An 18,863-nucleotide genomic window follows, 5' to 3' on the forward strand; every position below is an offset into this window, starting at 1 on the left:
TCTGCTGCATAAATTCTCTGATGCTCTTTGCAGCCCTAATCTTATATTCATACAATACCACTTTATATTATCTCTATTGCTAAAATCTGCAGCTGCATTGATTTGGACCCACTTCTAAATTTGTCAGGTCCTTGATTTCCATGACATTACTAGTTATCCTTATTCTCATTGGAATGTTAATGAAGCACTGCATGTTTAATACCAGCTTTGATTATCAACACCTGCGTGACCTATGTCAAGCCAGCTGGCAATGGAGGCGCACCCTCAGGAGAGAAAAACCAGGCAAATGTTTGGGGCTCACATGGGAAAAAGGGCCATGTTTTACAATGTCAACTATTAACCCCCTTAAACCTCCCATTAAGTTACTATATTGTGCATTGCTGCTGCCCCAACACCTGCCTAAGTGGAGCTACAGATGATGGGTGCTGTAGCTAGCATCCACCAACAGCCTGTACGTGAAGTGTTCAGGTGTTAAGGGAACATCAGTAAATTGTACCATCTGACGTAGTCCACATGTGAGTTGTTTTGGGGGTTCTTCAATGGGCATCTTTGCCTGGAGCCACCCAGAGTCTAGGAAACAGATACAAGAAGATATAAGAACAAATTTGTAAGAAGAAAAGGCTAGAAGCATACAATGAATAGGAATAATTTTATAAAACATTTTGGCAGTGTCGTTTCTATAAATATGCACTTTAAGTCTGGCTGTTAAATAGATGTGTGTTTTTGTCAAATGTTCCTTTCCACAGCATGTGTCCCGAAATGTGTCCAAAGAGGGGGAAAAAAGAAAGAAAGAAAAAAAAACAAGAAAAAATGAATGAATCACCACATTCTGTTCTTTGTTGGCACAAATGAAGGCAGTGCTTTTGAAGTCACTTAGGAGTTTGTAATTCCCAAATGGAGGACTGTTTGAGCTGATGTTTAACTGTTCAAACACAAGTCTGAACAACTGAGATGAAGAGGGAGCAAATATCAGCAAACTGAGCATAAAAGGGAAGCCTCCGACAGCTACTGATGTCTTTGAACAAATTTAAACTTAATTTATAAAAATCCAATAATTTTTTAACACAGCTGGCCTTACGCAGTTCAGATGAGTTCTAAAATAGTAGCTCTCCAGTGGTAGTTACGCTACCTGCAAATGTTAGTGCACTTTTCCCAGTGGCCCTGACTCACATAAATGTCTTCACTCACAAAGGGGCAACATTTTGGACAGCCTTGTTGATCTACACAATTGGTTATACCCCCTTCAATATTTGATGAGGTCAATATTTTGCCTTTTGTTTCATGGTCAATAATGCATTGAAATATCAAACAATATTTTAGTCTAATGTGGTCTATCTAATGCCATTTTCAACTTGAAACACTGTCATTTCTTGGGGAGCTTTTACACCGGAGATCAAAGCAATGCAAGGCTTCTGTTTTTACCCGACTGCATAAAAGATCAAGGCGTGTAATGAGGCAACCTGAAAGGTGATAGTTCACAAGATGAAAGTACTGTATTGGCTGCTTTGGGCATGTCAAAGAGATGTGTACTATTCTGAAATTCAACCATCAAATGCTTCCTCTGTGATAATGATCCTGATTAGGATGAATTGTATAATACGCACTTGATCTCTGCTCACATTAATTATATTGAGTAATATCTGTGTACGTTATCTGATATGGAATATCCTTGGATTGAGACAACTCTTCATACGCTTCATGTAAAAAGACTTTCAGCACCTTTTAGATGATATCATCAAAACTGCTTGAAGAACCAGTTTGATGAAGTGGCAAGTCATTAACTTTTGCTGAATTCTCCATTGTAGGTATCAGTTTAAAGCTTCCTCTGAGGATACATTCTCAACACTGTCAAATGAACTGTCTGGTCATGTATGGAGTCTCAGAGTGTTCAATATTAAATAAACAAATAAGAAATTAAGGAAAAAATGAGCATCAATGAGCTGTATAATTTATTAATTGAATGAATGAATTTAAATGAACCAATAAATAAATAAATAAAATGAATAAAACTAAACCCATTATTATTAAATGTTAGTTTATTATTCTTATTTTCAGTTTCAGAGTTGTATTGGAGTTCATTTTTATTTCTTTGTAGATGTTTTTATTTCAAAATTCTCATTTTCAAAAATCTGTTTCTATTTAATGTTGGCATCCTTCGCAATTACACTGTCATATTAAGTGACTTTTTATTTAGTAATGTTACATTTTATGGCATGCCAGTTTCATACAGGGAGCATATAATATATGAGGAGGCAGTCACAACACTATGCTTATGAAAAGTAAAAAAAGTGCAATAACACAATGGTGTGGTGTCTTAGTGACATGAAACCGACTTTTGAACAGTGGTATATTGACATACAAATTTCAATAATGAAAAAAAAAAAAAAGATTTTGAAACATTTTTTGGAAATATGTAATGATGATGAAATAACATTTTAAAATAATGAGTTTATTTTTCACATTTTCCTCAATGACTTCTTAATTCTGGTGTTTATATATTTTACACGTATTAGTCATGTAAGTATTTAATGTTGTACACTTTGGGGCCCTACAGTCAGTGGGTGTACAACATTGTCATGTTACAAGCAGCGACAAATTTAAAAGCTGATCAAAGAGTGTCTTTAATTTGAATCATACAGTAAGGTACTTAAAGCCTGATCCAGACAGCAATCAACTAATCTAGTTATTATCTTTGACCCCTGTCAGAATGAAAGGGCATTGTAATCAGACAGGCACCACACAGTGCTTTAATTCTAGTGGATCATACAAAAATTATACTAAAAACAAATTAAAATGTATTGGTCATATTGTATGTCCTGCTATGCGCAGCAAGACAGCTCAGACCCGGGGGATATTAGCGCTTCATTTTTACTTAACCCTCTATGAATGGGTTGTTGAGGTGCGATCAGACATGCAGGTGTTCTCCCAAGCACCAGAAATCTGTCTCTAACATGTCACATATGCCGGAAATAATAGCTTGATGTCCACATAAGTCCCTGATATACTTCAGTCAAAATCACATAAACAGATGTGTTTTCTGCCATTTTTAACATTTTTGCTGTCCCTCCTTGGATCACAACTATAAAAATTATTATACCATATATGAGAAGAGAGGAATGAGGAGGATAGTCATAACACAAAAGAAAGAATAATTTTATTTTAGAAGTGGCAACAGCAAAGAGTTCAGTGATACAGGTGTCTGTGTTCCTTTTTATATATATCATAAAGGATGAGGAAGGTCAGTCAGTGGTTAATTTGACCTCTCCTCAGTGTTTGTGAACAATGATTAAAAATTCCACAATTATCCATGTGGTTTCAAACACAGCAGGGTTCTAATTTGACTCTAATAATGTTCACACCCCTATGGTTAATTCTGTGAAGGGCGCAGCAACACACTCAAAATATATGTAACTGTCAAGAGTCTGAGCGCCCATATTGCTTTCTTCAGGGTGTTGAAAAAGAATAGCTTAATTGAGGAGAGCCATCTGGAGAAGGCATAACAGTTAAGACCATACCAATTACAATAGACTGTACCAATCTCATCTAATGTAGGTGCAAAGTCATTCACTCACTGCTTATCAGCATCTCTGCACTTATATTGCTTTTTAGAGACTGATATAACAAATTACTAATATAACATTATATATATGTTTAAACCTATGTTAAGGCAGAGATACTATATGACATCAAAGTCAGGCAAAATGATTGGTTTCTAATTTGTCTTAATGGTGTCTGTCAAGATTATGCAAATAGTCGCATTAAAAATGCTCTGAAAAAAACAAGGAAATGTGTCAAAAGAAAGAGATCTGGTACATGTGATCATTTGGGAAGCTTCTGCGTTCTGACGTGCTTTTAAGCTTTATTTTTGAACTTAATACATTCTGAGCATATTTATTCTCTGCAACATTTTTTTTCTTACAATTTCTGTTCTCTGTGTACACAAATCAAAACTTATTTTAAGAAAATGTTGCAGTGTTGAACACTTTCAAAATATTGGGTACAAATGCATAATTCAGAGAACTAGTCACTACATGAAGGACAAAGAGGATGTGCACTGATATGTCAGATCGCATCTGGACAAGAATGTTTGGGATTCCTTGTCTGACTTCTTCTTTTTGTGTCCTTCTGTTTGACACCCTCCACCTCTTTGATGCTCAGTAGCAGTAAAGCTGTCTTTACTGAAGTGTGCAACTGACTGTGGACCAGTAAGCTTAGCATTGCCAATGCGAAATACAGTAACTCCTTTTTTCAAACTACTCAAAAGTCAACGTATAGGCTAAATGAAAAACTGATTAAACAAACATTTAATAATATTATTATTATTATTATTAATGGTTGATAACATTACTCAGTAAAATTTAAAAACTAAAATTTAAAAACAACAATGACATTGTACGTATTTGATTTAGAGATAACAGGTAACGGGTCAGTTCTGGTACCGAGCTTTGTTGGACCAGTGCAGGACACTACAAGGCAATCTTTCATCTTCCACAGAAACATTATGCCCAAGGATACTCGCATCAGCATAAACATGCAGACAGTGAGTATATTAACCTCACAAGAGCAAGTAGTTTAATTTCTGCTGCTGGGCTCAGAGAATGAATGTTAATTACACAGAGCTGAATACGTTTGCCAGCAACAGTTGTCATTTGTTGATTTGTGAGCTTATTAAGTGTTGGTGGGCAAATTTTGCTACCTTTGGAGAAACGCCATGCAAGCTGTTTCTCCCTCTTTAGTCTGTATGCTAAGCTAAGCTAAGTGGCTTAACATACATTTACTGTACAAATGTACAGAGTAATTTAATCTATTTCCGAAACTGTGCAACTATTCCTACAAATAACTTGCATATATTTTTACTCAGTGAATGACCAATTATATCAACTAAGTCAAACACTCACTATGTTTACTTTCTTCTAAAGACGGCTTGACTCTGGTCTATTAGACAATTAAAGACACTTGCATCATGGGACAGAACGCCTGCATGGAGGTTTGAAAAAACCTCAGGGAGTATCAAAATAAATCTGCTGCCTCACAAACCCTATTCAAACTGTTCTCTCCTCTGTTGCCTATTCTCAACCCATTTCTGTCAAGAAAATAAATATAGAGCACTGTGATATGAAAACATTTTCCTCTCATTGGTCAGTAAACATGCTTCACCCTCCTGTTTAGGGACTTTGAAGATTTGTAACATATTAACACTGCAGGTTTAACCATGCTTAGCATTTATGTGTGAGATGTGGCACAAACTTTGGAAATTCCTAAGCAATAATAAGATTTAGGGATAATTTCCCACAATTAGGTAGCCGTTGGAAAAAGTACTAACCATAGAAGAGCTTAAAAAAATGCTCACAGTTATGTGCAACACAAGTGATGATGATAATAACAAGACAAAGAAAAAGCCCACAAGGGTGAAAGCAGAATGGTGAATAACATTACAGTCATAATGTTATGATATTTGTGGTTACAATAAAGGAGTGCAGGAATACTAAACATTATGAAAAAATAATTTCATAAGGATAAATCTGTTCAGTCACATTATTAAAATTAAGTCTAGTTGTTGGAAAGGGAGGTTATGGCAATATAAATGTCGGTGCTCACTGTATTTTTACACAGTATACTGTAATTTCAGCTGCTGTTGTAGCTGCTTTGTAGCTCCTAAAACCTGATTTCTTTTGCAGCTTCAAAGCAGATAGAGAGCAAAGCGGTTCACCTTTATGTGCCAACTTTTTGATAAGCACAAAGAGACATCTTAACCACTTGTCAGTCAGCTATCGTAGCAGCAGGGCCAGGAGACAGGCTGGGCAACAAAACAAACAACCAACACTCCTCCATCTAACCTATCTTGGAATAAATGGACAAAAGCAGCAAGGGAGGCAATAACCAGACTACTAAACCTGCTCGGCTCACACCAGTACACCAGCCAATTCAGCATCAAGACACCCAAATGATATTGCGCATGTGGAGGCTCGGCCCAGCGAAGTGTAAATAAGCATTTCCACGCTCAGCATTGGGTGTATAACACGGTGTCAGGTAGCTACAATGAATGTAGCGAGGCAGAGGGAGCAATCAGCCAACCTTCGCCTCGCTGAGATGGAGGGCCACCGCCGCACACACAAACAACCAATCACCACAGGACAGTGATTGATGTCTCATCCTGCTTTGAAATCTATCACCCCAACCAAGTGGCTGTCGGGACCTCGCCTGATAGATTGTTAAACATAGCTTAATATGCATCACCTTGGCAAATAGTAAATAGTTAATTCTTTATTATGTGGGCTTGAGTTGTACAAGCCATTGTCCAAACCTGTGTTTAATACATTAACTGCTCTGGTGTCCAGAGTGAGTCATGTTGAAATAATTATGTATTCTAGTCTTTTTTTTTCTTCCTCATGAAAAATGATTTCTAATATCTTTTCTGACGCCAAAAATACCTGATCATCTCATACAACAGAGATTATGAATAAAACCAAACAAAACAAGTGACAAAATCTTTAATGACTCTGATCAATTTCACTTCAGTTTCTCAAAAGTGATACAGCAGAGTGGAAGAAGAAGAAACAAAAGCAGGGAGATAGATGATATGTGGTGACATACACCATGATTTCTGGCCTCAACACTTCATTAGCAAAAATCCAATGCAATTCTACTTGTGAGCGTGGTGAGGCAACACTGGTTTATTCTTAGATCTGTGAAATCACATTGCGTCTTGCCAGTGTCATTTATGCTACCTCACCTCACCATTTAAAGTTTACTGAAAGACTGTGAATAATACAGGCAGCCACTCTCTTCTTGCCAGGATTGTTACAGTCCCCTTGATATTTCTTAGTAACTTACTCCAGCTCAGTTCCAACAAAGACTTATTTGCAAATACTGTAGGTATGGCGGACTTAGTTTACATAATTGGTTAATGCACTTTGGCATGCTGACAACAGTTAGTGAAGCTCCTATGGCAGTGCCCTTGCAGACCACATCCTGCACAAACTGTGACTCATGTAAGGTAAAACCTTGCCTAAAAGGTCTGAATGATGAATGCCAATGCGACACGAGTCGCATTTGTTACAAACGCGGGTAAAGCCACCCAAGGGGCAAGCGGCATCACTTAGTTCCTCCACCCACATGGAGCGTTCTGTTTATCATCCACCATCTTGACAAGTTGTTCCTCATCCGCACACTTATATGTCCTCCTCGACCGCGGGTCCCCTCCCTCTCTTGGCTGGAGAAGTCACAGAAAAGGGGGAGGAGAGGTGCCTTCATGGTGAGGGTTATTTTTCTTCCCTGATCCCTGTCTGATAACTGTGTTTGCTCTTTTGTGTCTGGGGGTACTCTTAATCAACAGGAGGTGGAACATGGAGAGAATTTGGAGGGGCTGCTGATAAGGAAAGCATCTTTTTAACATTTTTTCTTACATGCAGGGTTACAAACGATAGGCAATTTGGGTGTAGGAGAGGCAGATAAGAAGGGTATAGCACATTAATGCAGATGTATTCTGCTTTAGCTTGAGCATTGCAGACAATACTAAAGCTGTTCAGTGAAATTATCTCTTTTCCTGGACTCTAGTTGGTGATGAAATTGATGGTATCTTTTCTTTTTGATAATAGTCTCATTGCCTATACTGTAGTGCATGAGCTACATCTTCAATCACAGCACAATTTTCTTGTTGGTGTAGTAAAGAAAATTAGGACTCCTCCATCTAGTCATGTAATGGACACATAGTGCAAATCTATATGGTATATATGGTATATGCAAGTGAAATGGAAAGGATGACAGTCATTCTTTTTGAGCTCAGTGTCAGTGACAGGCAGGGAGCAGACACTAATTTAGCATTTCAAAGCCTTTCCACTGTTCGCATCCGACTTTATACCTGTAATCGCCTCATACAAATATATTTTTAGCCTCTTGGATTCTGCTGTCCCCACTGGCTGCTTCCCCAGGGAAATAACTGTTCCTGGTGCTGACATTCACGGTGTGTTCTCTATAGATCAAAAAGGCCTGGTGCTGAATTGCCAAGGCCCTCAGGGTCCATGCTGCCAAACACATGAACTGTCTTTGTTAATGCCTGCTGGTCAACCATCAACAGCTCCTGAAGGGTTTTTACTTATTCTCCTCGGACATGCCACATTGAAAAACATCACATATTGGATGAAGTTAGATGGTTAGAACAGAAGCTAAACTTGATCTCCAGTGAGTAAGATCACGAGTGGCTTGAAGATGCAAGCGCTGCCTTTGCCAGAGATCAAATTTAGCTTTCTTGCCTCAGTTTTGAAGCCTTCCGTCTTCTTCCTACCCACTCTTGCGCTTTAAAAACCCTAATTAAGAGAAAAGAATTTGTGTGTGGGCTTCTACACAGTTCAGACAAAGACCTAATCATAGAGCATCACTGGCATTGTGGGAAAAAAAAAACAAAAAAAACACAGCACTTGGCAGAGGGGTAAAGCATTGGCCTGGATTCTGAGGAAAAGTTTGTTCTACTTTCTCTCCACTTTTCACTGGTCTCACTGCGCTTTGTGTTTGTTGCCCCAAAATCAGAGATCAGCACATTTGTTTAATGTGGAAATTAACTTTCATCCTGTCATGCTAAATTTAACATAGTACAAAGCAACCTTTTTTGCAGGGAGCTGAATGGTGGTGTTTCTCATTTTAGTGAACCTTCACAGATAGAAAAAAATTGAATTCTCTTTTCCAGCAGCAATTTTCAGAAGTAATTTCTGCAACATTGGCCCATCAAGGAATCATCTCAAGATGTAGAAATGAGGGAAACATGGAGGCTCTTTCATTCAGAAATCAGAGGTGACCACTACTCATTTATCCTGTTTGGTGTAGGTTTCCTGTTAGCTGCAACTCTGTATTAATATTCTGCCACAAAATACAGAATATTTCATTTATTCATGTGTGCAGGAATGTTTTTAATCAACGTGTATAAATCTGCATGCACAGAATACCCCGAGTGTGTGTGTATGTATAATGATGTGTCACTTTTTTGATTCTGTTGGTGAAATTTTTTCACAGCCTGGTGTTCAACAGCAATAAAAAGTGAAGACATTTAAACTTTCCTTATACATATATAAAGTATATATAGTACATAGTTTATCTGATGGGTGCTTAAGGCTTCATTGCCTAAGGGAAGAGAGTTGTTTGCACAATGATCATCTCAAAGATATGCTCAGCTTTATTCCTTTTAGCCATTCAGATCTCTCAGCAGACTCACAATCTGTTCCCCAGGGCTTAATTATCTGTAAATGTTGAGAGCAGTAGAAAGGGGGCATTCTTAATGCATTCTGACTATTGTCAGAAGGCAACTCATGATGCCAGTCAGACAGAGGCGTGTACTGTATATTAAGGTTTCCTTTTCCTTCTAAGGCCAAGTAATTAAAAGGGGAAATTCGACTTGATTAATTTATACGGCTTCTTAAATGTCATTTGTAAATAGTCCGTTGTCTATATTTCAAGACACGACAGAAAAAAATGTGCGACTCCACTTCATCAATATTCACAGGCACAAATAGTCAGCGAGGCCTTAATAAATGTGATAACATACTTTTTTTTTACTGTCCCACATGAGTACTGCGTATGATTACAATGAAAGATGAAACAGTGTTTGTATAACAGCACCTTTATTATTCATATGTTTAATTCTGAAGTGGCCTCCTCATTAATCTAGGCTAATTATGACTGTAACACTTTGGAGACTGGATAGCGGAAACATGCTTGGAGAGAGAAACACTCTCTCAAAGACACTCAAAACAGCTAGTGAGGCTGTGTAATTTCCAGCAAGCTGGCCTAGATAACACAGAAGCTTGTCTGTGCTCATGCCTGGATCTTACATACACCGTTTACTTTGCACCTATAGCCACTTTTTGCTTCATTCTAAATGCAAGTCAGGTAAAAAATATGTCTCATTTGACAGTCACATCAATAACAAAAATGTAATTAAAGAACTTTTTTGGACTCTTCTTTAAGCCACAGTAATTATATCACCAAAATGAGAGCACTAGAGACATGATTAAAACATCATAACAAGCATCAAGAGGAATTATTTGCTTCATTACGCTGTATGCACATCAGGACAATTTGCACATCAGGAGGGGTAATAACAATAAACTAATAGGAAAGTCTCCCATCAAGTTATTAAGTAAGACAACAATATGATTATATTACAATACAAAAATAAAGTTTATAGGACATTAAAACAGCTGTCTTATTGAGTATGATGAGTAGCTCCTCTAATGTGAAAAAATAGAAATTGTGTTTTGATCAGAAACAAAATCCACATACTGAGCCAGTTGTATTACCTGAACACTATGTATTGCAACTGAGTGTGATAGCAAGTGATTGATAAATGGTTCAAACAGAAAGCTGAATTAAGGGGTTAAGAATTAAAATGGTTATCTAAAGGTCATGAATAAACAGGAATAGTCATCTTAAAGTGATATAAATGGCTGAATGTGCAGTTTATGGCCAAACATTAGTACAAAAGCAAACTTGACTAAACCAAGCTAAGCACTGACAGTTCAGTTATATGAAATCATTGCTTTTTTATATAATTAACAGTGTTAAATAACACCCAGTTATAAATCAACTCAAGTGGACACATTTGGAAGCTGACAGATGGTGTTGATGAAGGGGAATGTACTTCACAGGGCTGTGTTGGACGTGTGGACCACTCTACTGTACAGTGTCTTTGTGCGGTACCTATCACTAAAATCTGAGTTCTTCCAGTTATTTATGAAAAAGCTACCACACTGTCACACTGAGCCACGAGGGCAGAGCTGAACAACACTGACCTAAACATTTAGATATCTTGACTTCTTTAGGTTAAGCACACACTGGAGACCACATTGTCAATATCAGCATTCCTATAATTAGACTTGTGCCAGCCAGAGTTCACCTCAGAGACAATATGTACTTCCCTAACTTCAGTAAAAACATTAAATTCCCTGTGAGACCTGCTGGCAGACTGCTACTAGCTCTTTGAAAGTAAGCTGGAAAATTTAATCAGGTTGTTTGTGATCCAGTTTGCACATTAACTATTGATATCCCAAGCCTTGTGCGATTATATGGCATGGTAAGACTAATTACATTATATTATAATACTAATTACATTCCTAAGGGTCTCATAAAATTGTTGGCTGTCATTTCCATACCAAACTAACATCCAAGGGGCAGGGTGTGCATAATCATCCTTCAAAATGAGATGTGTGTGCATTGGATTACACTGTACTTATCCTGTCTGTTTCCCTGTGCCTCTTTTCTTCATCCGCATTGATTACAATAGCGCAAGCTGACGACTGTGCGTGCCTCTTAAATAAGCAGATCACCCATACAGAAAAACGCTGTGCTTGTATGTTAATCTATAGTGCATAAACAGAGTTATGGTTAGCTTTCATTTCCAGAACGGAGGGCCTTATTATTCTGGTTCTGCTGTATGACACTTCTGGGTTGTGTCCCAGTAGAGAACCTCGCTGAAACTGGGTCGAATGTGAAATCGGCTGTTGAATCAAGAACAGAGCAGGAAAGCCTCAAAATAAGGCTTGATGTTCTCAAAGAAGGTACGATGGCAACAGAATTTTCCTCTCGTCTAATGATTTAATGATGGTTTCATCATATGGACCGATCTGGCATTCAAAAGCAGATTTGTGAATGTGTAAATGAACAAAAGCACTGCTTGTCAGTCAAGCAATAAATAATCAATTACAAAATTTGCAGTGTAATGGAATTAATATGCTCTTTCAGCTCAATGTTGTGAAGATATTTAAACATAATACCACCACAGTGCCCTTTTAAAACCCTGTAATTTCAACAAAGTTACTATGCTAATAAATGGCACAGACACTTTTTTGTTGAGTGATTTGCATGTTCCCGGGATTTTCATGCTTTTTGAGATCAGGACAGAATGAACTTGATGATAATATTCAAATATATGTGCACATAATTTTAGACTGCTTGGTGCAAGTCACCTCCAGATGTGACACCTCTGAGGCTCCATCTTGACAGTGTCATGATGTAAATTGGTCCCTGATGCAGTGTCTCTCTTGCCTGCTGGTGCATGTTATTCTCAGCTCTGATATGGAGCAGAAGTTTGCAACTGAATCTTTGCACCCAAAAGCTACCAGGGTTTTTAAGGTGTTGCATGAAAAGCATTTCAGAGTAATTTTTTTTCTGTTTTCTGTCTCATATGTATCAAAACATTCTAGGTTCTAGTTTAGCCTGTAGACGATAGAGTGACAAGTTACACATCAAACGCAGCAGGGAGAGCAGTCATTAGAAAGCAGCTCTGACATGCTGCAGGATGTTCCAATAATGGTACAACAGCTCGTGATGAGTGTTACCTCAGGTTACACACAGTGGTAGCTGAAGCTGATTTCTAGGGTGTTAGGTCAGGGGGTGGGTTGATTTATCTCATAACACACTCACTTGTGAATAATGTATTTGAAGATAATATGAAGTTTACTGACGCAACACTTGAAAATAGCTTGCAAAAAAAAGAATAAAGGACTTAAGACTTGTGCCATGTCTTAGTTTTATTTTCTCTGGGAACAGAGAAAAGTTAAAACCCTAGGATAGAACAATCTGGCTGTGTGACGATCATGCGTCTGAACGATCACTACAGCGTCTTCATTAAAGTTTGCCCTCTCTTTGACATGGAAGAATCTTGGTTGCGAACCAAACTGTTTCTTCTGAGGGAGGGTGAAACAACACATTGGTGTCTTGTAAAGGTGCAAACACTGAACATTGGAAACAGCTTTTTCCAATGGGTTGACAAATTCAATACACTTCAGAGGGTCCTGATAATTAGATGTTACAGTTCAGTGATGCTTCACATTGTTTAGCTCCCTGTGGATTATTCTTCCTGTAAAAGGTCTCGGGCCCTCTACTACTGGCTTCACAAATGGGAGGCTGTCATGGTGTCATGACAGTTGCATCCCCAGTATTATAATACATTTTATTTACTGAGCTACGCTCATTAAACAATTTGGATAATAATAGTTCAAATATTTTTTGGGGGAAATTTTACAATAATTAAATGACAAACTATCTTAGCTTACAAAATCAGTCTATGGTTGGTGTATCAGTGAAAGAGCTAAGTGTAAACTATGAGAAATTAGGTTACAAATAAACACCTAGTTGGTTTAACAATTGCTTTGCAATGAGTTTGCTGTTCATTAGTGTGTTCATCAAGGACAAGATCAAGGGTAATGAGTTTTTTAAAGCTAACTACACTAGGGGGGTAGAAGAGCTATCTTGTTTGTCTGAACAGATAAAATGTCCTACATTTACATTGAACTATGACCAAACAAACGGTATCCGCTCTCAGAATCAAAGGCAGAATTAGTACATGATACTGTTAGAGTGCTGGGCTGGGGTAAAAAGTAATATATATAATATGGGTCATTTCGGAAGGTAATAATAAAGGACCTATTTTTGTAGTTTAGTTGTCAGGTTATAAAAAGTTCTATAGAGCTGCAAAGGTGGGTGATCTTTTTTTTTTTCATATTTCAGAAATGTAGTCATTTGATTTAATGTTATTTCTATTTAATAAAAAAAGGGTAAACACAGCTTTAATTCCTTTACTTTTTTCCCCAAAATTAGTTGCCTCATAAAGAAACACACTATCTTGGCATTGCAGGAAAATCCTTCAGAGTCGTATGATTAAGAAACCCTTGTCTATTTTGCACAAGTACATATTGACCACTGGGCATCATAAGGGCAAAATGTAATGCCTTTGTATACATGGGGCTAAACATCCAGATAAGTGTAGGGAAGGTTGATAGCACACTACCAGTGGTGATTAATTACAGAGCGAGAGATACTGAGCACCATCCAGAAAAGTATCTAGAACCAGAGTCAGAGACAAATAGGAGAGTCAGGTAATTCCAGGAACTGACACAACAAACATATTATCCAGCCGTTATCTTAGCAGGGAAAAGTGTATTTGGAGCACTCGTTCAGCAGATAGACGGTGCACAAATTGCTGAATGCGTACACAGCACTCAAGCACAAAACCATACAGTAGAGACTATATCTGATGAGGTTCTGAAGCAGTACAAGGAGGTTAGTCACACTGATCAGTCTCTTAAAGGACATTCATTTCATAGGTTAATGGTATTGAAAATATGAAATGGTATTATCAGAATTACATTTTCAAAAAAAAAGAAGCCTTTTCTACTTGAATATAGAATTCCTTGCTTGTGAGAGCAGAACTACTTGTTATTAACACTGAAGTCAATGCCATGACTTCAGTGCCATAATTAAAGGAATATAACCTTATAAAGTTTTGCTGGCATGCATAATGTATTCTCTTGCATTCCGAGTTTAGGAAACAAATTTATTCTCGACATCGTCCTCCATTTTGCATGAGTCTAGAATAACACCAGGATTTTTCAAAAGAATAGTAATTAGGCCATACACCTCGCGACTCAGTGTGCTGATATAATTTAATAATAAGCAAATTCAGCGGAGAAATCCATCTGCTTTCTTGTGTCGAGTGTTGCATACATTTTGCACATTCACAGTTTAAAGAGGAAAGTTGAGTTTCAGAATCACACAAGCAAATTTTGAATTCTCACACAACGCTGAGTGATCGAAAATAAGAGCATGCACTTTTCATATAGTTACTTTTATCAATTTGGCTTTGGAGACTGAAGTAGTTTTTGACACTTGCTTCCCATAAACAACAGTTGGAGGTAAAAAATAGCATTTTCCCAGTGTATCACAGAGGCTGGTTCTCACATAAAGAAAACACGTCTTCAGTCGTCAAGCTGCTTTGTGAGCCTTCCAAAGGGGCTGCAGACAAATATACTTCACAATAGCAAAAAAAGCTATAGGCCTAGTGGGCTTTCACACAATCCTTCTCTCTTCCATTCTCTCACTCATATGCCAGGCCCTAACAGTGCAGACTATTTTGTTCAATACAACTCAGCTGCACCTTAAATTTCTCCATTTGTGAGGCTTCAAATTCTGGCCAGAATGAGAGAGGGCATACGGCATGCAACAGGGTGCCATCTCCAAATCACCAACAGGCAAACAGAAGGATGGCATGCATCATTACTGTGAGTTAATGGAGCAGTCGTTAAGATTCTGCATACATGCAGACTCCTACACTCCTTGTCCAAATGGTTCCAGGCTTTGCATCCTGCATGGTAAGCATGTGTGTGACTGCAAAGTCCGTATGTGAATTTAATGTATTTTTATTGAGAAACCAAGGAGATGAAGGTTTGTTGTTGAGAGGAAAAGTGGAGGGCACAGACTCTTATCACCAGCAAGATGTCCAGAAACATCAAGAGTTGGATTATCTTGGAAAAGGCCACCAGCTGTTCCTGCTTGTCTTTAACAATGCATCAGCCTGATGGCAATTTCCACTCCATCATGGAGCTCAATTTCCAAAATGTGCCGCCAGACTATTTGATATTTATCGTGGAATTGGCAAGTACTGTTAGCTTCTGTTCAGAAACGTACCAGCAGCCAAGACCCTGCATTACTCATGCACCCGCAGTATGGTACTGTAGACTTTGGCCTATTAATTTTGTTCCAGGTTATGACTAATAGCTCTGCCATTCTTTACGTGGCCATGGGGGTATTTACTTTTGATTTCTTAATCATGTGGAAACTTTAAAGTTCAAATAATGTAAGTCTGTTATAACTTTGTCTCTGTATGAGGGCAAATACTAATATTAGTAGCATTAAGATGTGAATGCAAAATCTAAAGTTAATAATACCCTTTTCAGTTTAGTACTATTTTATTTAGAATTAAATTCTGTTATAAATTACAAAAACTGACACAAAACAGTGGCATGGCATGCATGTTATGGACCTCAGGTGACCTCATATTAGCCAATTTCTGCTGTGTGCCACATTTTTCCTCGTCACCTGCATTAGTCGAGTGAACAAGGCTGCTCCCTCTCATTCAGGCACTCCCTCTTGCCATTTAATCAATGCAGACTTACACCCACAGTCTTCCAGGGCTCAGACGACAAATGATTAGCAATCATTTTGTTTAGGCTGATGTTGAGGGAAACCTTACTCTGAGAGTTAATGTCCTGCATGACATGAGGAAAGCTGAGGAAGAGGCAGGATCTCCATACTTATCTGCTGATCAGCACTTTGGCTTAGCCCTCTTCAGGTGATTGATATTAAGTAAGGTGCTGCCGAGGTGTGAGGTTCACTGTAATTGTAGCCAAATTATTTTGAGAGGAAAGTTGCTCCCTTCTCTGATGCATATCAATGAGCAGGCTGAGAGCTCAACCCGATCAATCAGCACAGAGAGCCAAATCACTCAGGTTTGTGCAGTCAGGTTTTTGGCCACCTTCAACATGCTTCATGCCCCATTTCTTGGCAAGACAAACCAGGAAATAGTGCACTGCTGGTGCCATGTAAGTTCAATTTGATAATGAGTTTTTAATATTTAACCTTAATTATTAAATTGAAATTATGAAACTAAGTGGTGCTCACTCAAAAGCACAGAGAAAATTGTAGTGACAGTTGACATAAAATGATTTTTTCAGGTCAGGGTTTTTGTCTGATAGCTTTAATTTTGTCTCACCACCTGCTGTAATTGGTGGCAAGCCGTTCGTTTCAATAAGTACAGGGACAACAGTCATCCTCTTGGGCAATCAAGTAAATAATTTAAACACTGGCTGCTCTTTTGAGTCAAAGCAAACAGCTCTAAATTTAGCCTAGACTTTTCCCACATTTCTTGAAATAGCCCAGTTTGGTTTGTTTACGAAGACAAACAAGGATATTTGTTGTTGAAGGTCCTAGAAAACGTTCATGGCGCAATTACCTTCCTTGTGAAATGCTTTGACACACACTTAGCACAAATTCTGATAAAAATAACCAAATAAATCCTACAGTTTTTAGTCTCATTTTATCTGACTCAGAGATCACCAACCACAAAATTATTCATGCTTTGTTTTTCTGTTTTGCAGCTGCTTTAGCAGATGCTGACCCTGACCCTCTAATTTAATGTAAAAACACTGTATGAGACAAGAAGGGAAAAAGTCAATAATTATAATGGAAAGCCCCTGAGAGATGTTGGAGACCATTAATAATAGGTATAATTTCCCCACTGGCCACTCTATTGCATGATGTTTGACAGATTATTTTGCTATGTCGAATGAAATGAAACGGAACCGCACACATCATGTTGTTTCACAGATGGGAAAAAGCAGTACCTCGTACCGAAGTAACTACTGAGTTGTTTCAGACTGACAAGTTTCCTGATGGCAAATGACATCTTCGAAGTATTTCAGTATCTTTAATTTCGAAAGAACTATTTCTACAATGTCTGCCTCACTGCTACATGTAGACCTGATTACAATCCCAGAAAGACGAACACAATGAAAGACAGTATGCTGTCAGTTTTCAGCAGACAGCACCTTTTCACGATAACACCTAATACTATATGTTTTTACCGATAAACAACAACTTTAAAAAGGATGAGAAAATCAAAACAAAAGAAAACCAAAAAAAAGAAAAACTTTGCAAAGGTTAGCTTTCCCACATTATATAAAAGCCCTGAACAGTGAGCTCATCCTCTTCTACAGTTTCCACATAACACACGAAATACTGTAAAAAAACAGGTATGTCAGCAAGAAGAGGACGAACTCCATAGAGTCCAGGTGGGAGCGATGGAGAGTAAGGGGCAGATGCTAAGAAAAGAAATGGCGGTGGAAAACTGTTAATGAATGGCTATTGGAAACTCTGGGCGGATGCTGTGTTGAAATGCTTACTCGTCCGTGATTAATGACTACTAGGTTGCTGTAATAGGTACCACTGGGACCTCAGACACTGGCACCTTTTTATAGAATAGCCCCAAAAGAAAAAAAAAAAAAATGAAGTCCCCATTACAGTGCTTCTTCAAAAAAAAAAAAAGGCCTCAATGTGGCCAAGGGAGCTACAGTCATATCATAATGTAGCTTTTCTCCACACAGCAAAAGAGTTACGTCAAATCAACTGGAAAGATTAATCACATGAAACACCTGGATTTTTCATTGCTCAGCAACTTGGGGTTGCTGCAAGTGTGGGCAGTTGCATTTTTCAAGTGTGTTATAATGGAAAATGTCAATAAAAACTGATTTTGTAATTATGAATGGAGCAGTGATTAGGAAGATGCAAGCAGTTAGGTGCTTGGACAGATTTAATGTTCTGTATTGTCCATTGAGGACAGATTGTGATCCGATCAGCCAAACCACCTCCAGAGGTGGTCAAGGACGCAATGTGACCACTTTGAAGACAAGTGTACACGCAGTTGTCTTGTCAATTCACCTATCACAACTACATGCATGAAATTTCATAATTGTGTGCAACTGTTCCAAACCAGCGAGGTAGGAGCTAGGCAGCTAGCAGCCGTTAGTCAGTTGTATAAAACAGCATTTTCTTCTACGGCATTCCAGTTGTCAAAGATGACATCGAGACAGCAGCTTCACAGAGGCAGCTTTACTGCCATCTTCCCCTATTCTTCTTCTTGTATCTATTTTTGTTATTTGTTGTTCTTTTGGAGCTGCGCATTAGAGACATATTAATACCTCATGTAAATGGAGTCTTAGTGTATGTTTTAAATACATTTTAACCCTTTATGGATCTAACAAACCCTCAATGGATCTTCCTTAAATTGCTCATGAACATGAAAGTCACACACTAAGTTGGAAGCTTGTAGACTTGAATGTCTATGACCGCAATGCATGCAGTTGCCAATCAATTATTCATATCTCTTTTGTTCTACACATTACCTAATCCTCAGAGTAAGGGGACAGAGTGCATCTCAGGTTCCTATTACAATCCATTTGACTTTAAAACAACTTTGACTGCATGTGTGCAGCTCCTTACAGTGTTTGGGCCAGAGAGTAACATTATACAATGGCTTCTTT

At 38.1% G+C, this 18,863-nt stretch overlaps 1 long non-coding RNA gene across 1 annotated transcript in view; it reads right to left on the bottom strand.

The window, feature by feature from the left end:
* Positions 1-18,863, bottom strand: part of LOC139621280 (uncharacterized) — a 563,233-nt gene that overhangs the window by 21,649 nt on the left and 522,721 nt on the right. Inside the window, exon 7 of the long non-coding RNA XR_011690975.1 lies at positions 497-570. This is a non-coding gene — a long non-coding RNA (uncharacterized lncRNA). The remainder of the gene's footprint in view (positions 1-496; positions 571-18,863) is intronic.

Source organism: Trachinotus anak, unplaced genomic scaffold, assembly GCF_046630095.1.
Source record: "Trachinotus anak isolate AG129_WGS33_773 ecotype Australia unplaced genomic scaffold, CSIRO_AGI_Tana_v1 ptg000005l, whole genome shotgun sequence".
NCBI classification, from domain to species: Eukaryota; Metazoa; Chordata; class Actinopteri; order Carangiformes; family Carangidae; genus Trachinotus; species Trachinotus anak.